Source organism: Aquarana catesbeiana, linkage group LG05 (genome assembly GCF_042186555.1).
Source record: "Aquarana catesbeiana isolate 2022-GZ linkage group LG05, ASM4218655v1, whole genome shotgun sequence".
In the NCBI taxonomy this organism is placed as follows: domain Eukaryota; kingdom Metazoa; phylum Chordata; class Amphibia; order Anura; family Ranidae; genus Aquarana; species Aquarana catesbeiana.
The window spans coordinates 454,317,789-454,323,687 of NC_133328.1; positions in this window are offsets into that span (position 1 = coordinate 454,317,789).

Consider the following 5,899-nt stretch of genomic DNA (forward strand, 5'->3'; position numbering starts at 1 on the left):
GCTTTATTGAAAGATATAAGTAACAAAAACCAGGCTTAAAAAAAAAAAATCCACCATCACCTCCACTGCAGTTGTGGTTAAAAAGACAATGTTGTCTAAAATATTGCAGCTGCACTCACATACCAGACATGCCCCTGTGTCAAAGAAAACCCCCCAATTCCAGCGAGTTAATACCAGCCCACATATACCATCTATCTTTCTATATACAGTGCACAGCATGTGTTCGTTCCCAATATACACAGGCAGCACCAAGTCTCAGTAAGTCCCAACTGAGCTTAGATAAGATATAATGTTTTTCCTGCCGGGCCGTGTTTGAGTGTAAAGACCTCAGTCAGTCACTGTTGCTCCTCTGCAGAAGATAATAAGCAGATATAGTTATGTCAGTGTGGATAATTAACCCCAGTGGGTATTGACACTGTATTGCTGCTTGGTGCCTTCATCAAGATGGAGCCGATGCCTTCAGACAATATATTGAGCATGTGCATCCTCGGTGACATCACGGGCATTGCCCCACGTAGTGTCATGACCGATTTTTTAAGTAAGCTGATATTGGATGACCAAATATAACTATTGTTTGCATTGCTAGTACAATGCTGATGTTAAAGGGACAGTAAGCCCTTCAATATATCCAGTGCTGTGACTAGCCTTAGGTGATGCACAGAGATGAAACAAATTTTCCTGCATAAGTTGTACCTGGTTATCTGCAGCGCGTTCTTCTCTATATCTGTTCAAAGTGCAGAATTTATACAGCTTGTCTCGGTTTCAGAAAGTGGGGGGGAGCGCTGAAGTTACACTCTGCAGAGCCCAGTGAGTGGAGCTCTAACACAGGAACAGGGCTGAGTCTAGCAGTCGCTTGCCGTGCGCTGGAGCTCCCTCCCTGTCACTTATTTTTTTTTTTTGAGTCAGAAAACTTGTCAGAAGTGATAGCAGAGGAACGAGGCATCAGAAAGAAATTACACTTAATGCTCTGTATTAAGACAAGTACGCACTATAGAGGGACCTGCTTTGTTCATATTTCATGTCTGAGGTTTAAGACTATTTTCACACTGAAACGCCCGACCGCTGGCGTTAAAGCGCCAAAAATATGTTGAATACATATTGGCCTAAACTGATGAAGAAATTTGTTTTATTTTTTTGGGATATTTATTATAGCAAAAAGTAAAAAATATTGGGGGTTTTTTTTCAAAATTGTCACATTTTTTTTGCTTATAGCGCAAAAAATAAAAACCACAGAGGTGATCAAATACCACCAAAAGAAAGCTCTATTTGTGGGGAAAAAAAGGACATACAGTTTGTTTGGGTACAACGTTGCACGACAGTGCAATTGTCGGTTAAAGCGACGCAGTGCCGTATCGCAAAAAATGGCCTGGTCATTAACGGTACTTAAGTGGTTAAAGTGGACCTTTTCCCCTTTTCCTTAAAAAAATTGTATCAGCATGTACAGTGGCTTGAAAAAATAATTCATACCCCTTAAAATTTTCCACATTTCCAACCAAAAAGGTAAATGTATTTTATTGGGAATTTAAGTGATAGACCAACACAAAGTGGCACATAATTGTGAAGTGGAAGGAAAATGATAAATGGTTTTCAAATTTTTTTACAAATAAATATCTGAAAAGTGTGGTGTGCATTTGTATTCAGCCCCCCTGAGTCAGTACTTTGTAGAACCACCTTTCACTGCAATTACAGCTGCGAGTCTTTTTGGGGATGTCTCTACCAGCTTTGAACATCTAGAGAGTAAACTTTTTGTCCATTCTTCTTTGCAAAATAGCTCAAGCTCTGTCAGATTGGATGGAGAGCATATGTGAACAACAATTTTCAAGTCATGCCACAGATTCTCAATTGGATTTAGGTCTGTGCTTTGACTGAGCCATTCTAACACATAAATATGCTTTGATCTAAACCATTCCATTGTAGCGCTGGCTGTATGTTTAGGGTTGTTGTCTTGCTGGAAGGTGAGCCTCCGTCCCAGTCTCAAGTCTTTTGCAGACTCTAACAGGTTTTCTTCTAAGATTGCCCTTTGTTTGGCTCCATCCATCTTCCCATCAACTCTGATCAGCTTCCCTGTCCCTGCTGAAGAAAAGCATTCCCACAACATGATGCTGCCACCACCATGTTTCTCGGTGGGGATGGTGAGCTCATTGTGATGTGCAGTGTTAGCTTTCCGCCACACATTAAATTTTGCTCTCATCTGAAGAAAGCACCTTCTTCCAGTGTTCTGTGTCCCCCACATGGCTTCTTGCAAACTGCAAATGGGCCTTCTTATGGCTTTCTTTCAACAATGGCTTTCTTCTTGCCACTCTTCCATAAAGGCCAGATTTGTGGAGTTACCATGGGCCTTTTGGCTGCTTCTCTGATGAATGCTCTCTTTACCCAGCTTGTCAGTTTAGGTGGACGGCCATGTCTTGCTAGGTTTGCAGTTGTGCCATACTCTTTCCATTTTCAGGTGATGGATTGAACAGTACTCCTTCATGAGATGTTCAAAGCTTGGGATATTTTTTTTTATAACCTAACCCTGCTTTAAACTTTTCCACAACTTTATCCCTGACCTGTCTGGTATGTTGGCCTTCATGATGCTGTTTGTTCACCAAGGTTCTCTAACAAACCTCTGAGGGCTTCACAGATCAGCTGTATTTTATACTGAGATTAAATTACACACCGGTGGACTCTATCTACAAATTAGGTGACTTCTGAAGGCAATTGGTTCCACTATATTTTAGTTAGGGGTATCGGAGTAAAGGGGGCTGAATACAAATGCACACCACACTTTTCAGATATTTATTTGTAAAAAAAAATTGAAAACCATTTATCATTTTCCTTCTACTTCACAATTATATGCCACTTTGTGTTGGTCTATCACAAAAATCCCAATAGAATACATTTACGTTTTTGGTTGTAACATAACAAAAGGTGGAAAATGTCAAGGGGTATGAATACTTTTTCAAGGCACTGTAGCTTTGCATGCTGACATTAAATCATCCTTCATTCATTAGTTAAAGATTTTTGGCTTTTACTTCAAATTATTGTTTTTCCGCTTCCTGATTTCTTGAGGTACTGGTGACATAGCCCTGGCCTCACAGATGCATCCTGGGAAGTGCCTTCCTGGGAAATCTCATCTGTAAACTGCAAATGAATCATCAGACTTATAGCCCCCATACACACTATTAGATTTTCTGCAGATTTTTGTCTTCAGATTTACCAAAACCAAGGGCCTGCCTGATTGCATACAAATTCAAACTCTTAAGGTTTGACCTCATATTATATTGTTTTGGTAAATCTGAAGACAAAAAGCTGCAGAAATTCTAATAGTGTGTATGGGGCCTTAGTTGATAATTATGGTGATATGCAAAATGCCTTGTTATAGGACCATGCAAATTGCTATTCGGAATATCATCAGTGGCCATATACAGTACCTTTTACCACCATCTGTGCTTGGTTTTGTCAACGCAAAGGTCCTGACAACCCTGGGGGGGGTTTGGTATTTTATGAAGTGAGAACTTGTCCATGCACAGTATGGTTTTTGTAAACCATGGAATTTCTCCTGTTTTGTACCCCCCCACCACACACCCGTTTATTTTTGTCTTGGGGAACTTTCACTTACTGGGATAGTGTGTTATTTTATGGCACCTGCGTTGCATTTATGAGGGGCAAATAGTCCCTTGAGCTTTGAGCTGCTTTAATTCTTGGAGTTATACCACAAGTAACCTTGTTATTGTAAAAGTCTGAGTTTTTTCTTTTATAGTTTTAAATTATTGCAGTATCCTTGGGTGCTTCCAAAACTGCTGTTTAATGTTCTACTTTCATTGTTGTATATGTTTGTTTTTAGATGTAAACCATTATCCACTTAAGGACCAGCCTCGTTTTGGAACTTAGGTGTTTGCATGTTTAAAACAGGTTTTTTTGCTAGAAAATTACTTAGAACCCCCAAACATTATATATTTTTTTTTCTAACACCCTAGAGAATAAAATGGCGGTCATTGCAATACTTTTTTTCACATTGCATTTGCGCAGCGGTCTTACAAGCACGCTTTTTAAAAAAAAAGATTAACTTTTTTGAATAAAAAAAATAAGACAACAGTAAAGCTAGCCAAATTTTTTTTTTATATTGTGAAAGATAATGTTACGCCGAGTAAATTGATACCCAACATGTCACGCTTCAAAATTGCACCCGATCGTGGAATGGCGTCAAACTTTTACCCTCAAAAATCTCCATAGGCGATTTTAAAAAAATTCTACAGGTTGCATCTTTTGCGTTACAGAGGAGGTCTAGGGCTAGAATTATTGTTCTCGCTCTAACGATTGCGGCAATACCTCACATGTGTGGTTTGACCACCGTTTTCATATGCGGGCGCTACTCACGTGTGCGTTCGCTTCTGCGCGCGAGCTCGTCGGGACGGGGTTTTTTTATTTTTTATTTTTATTATTTATTTTACATGATTTTATTTATTTTTACACTGTTTTTGAAAAAAAATTGTGTCACTTTTATTCCCATTACAAGGAATGTAAACATCCCTTGTAATAGAAAAAAGCATGGCAGGACCTCTTAAATATGAGATCTGGGGTCAAAAAGACCTCAGATCTCACATTTACACTAAAATGCAATGAAAAAAAAAAAAAAAAGTCCTTTAAAAAAATGACATTGACAAAAATGTGCCTTTAAGACGTATGGGCAGAAGTGACGTTTTGACGCCCAGCAGTGTCATGGAGACGAGTGGGCGCCATCTTAGCCTCAGTCGTCTCCAGGCACCGACGGCTCCGGTAAGCAGCGAATCCGCTGCAGAGACCACTTTTATCTGAAAGCTGACCGCCGCATGAAAACATGGGATATCGGGGTTATGGCAGCTAGCTGCTGCCAAAACAACAATATTCACCGCCAAACTTTGGATGTACATCGGCGTGCGGCGGTCGGCAAGTGGTTATACAGCTTCACTGTTATCCACAACTGTAATTCTTGATCTGGGTGAAGCAGAACCAGAACACATCACAGATACTGTATTGGACCCCTTTCACACTGAGGCGTTTTAGCGCTAAAAACAGCGTCTGATAAGCGCCTCTTATGCCTCCCCAGTGTGAAAGATCAAGTGCTTTCACACTCAGGTGGTGCGCTTGCATGACAGGAAAAAAGTCCTGCAAGCAGCATCTTTGGGGCGGTTTGGGAGAGGTGTATACAGCGCTGCAGAAGCGCCACAACACAGACACTTTTAACCCTTTCTTCAGTCGCTTGTGGGCGTGAAAAGCACTGCTAAAATTACAGTAAACAGCCGCTAAAACTAGCACCGCCTCAGTGTGAAAGAAGCCTTATAACATGAGTGTATATGAGATGTTGCAGTTCATATCATTTAATTTATCATATGTTGTGTAAAAATATATATATATAATGTATGTGTGTGTTTTTATGAGTTAGCTATGCTTGGCTTTTCATTACCCATCTTATTAGACTGCTATGGTGTGCTGTTAATTAAAAACCTCAAACCATTTGAGATTTTAGAAGTCTCTAAGAATTAAAGATGTTTTTTTATGGCCAAAGAAGAAAGTTTAATGGAAACATTAATGGTAGTGAAATTTCATTAAAGGAAAGTAAAAAAAAAGTTGCAAAAAGAAATAAAATTAATAAAGATTGAGTACAAAAAACTAGATTGCTATTGATGGTAAAGTGAAATTCTAGGCAAATCGTAACATACAATCTGAATACATATCACAATTTCTAAACTCATACTATGTCTCTTCTGTAATAAAATAAACTTACCTGCCTGTTGGCGGTCTTGAGTAATGAATAAGCACTGACGTGTAAAATGCTTTCACTGGCTGTCCTGGGAATGTGTGCATATCCTGTGATGTTTAACTGGATTTTGTAATAAAGATACAGTGGGGAAAATAATTATTTGAGCCCCTGCAAATT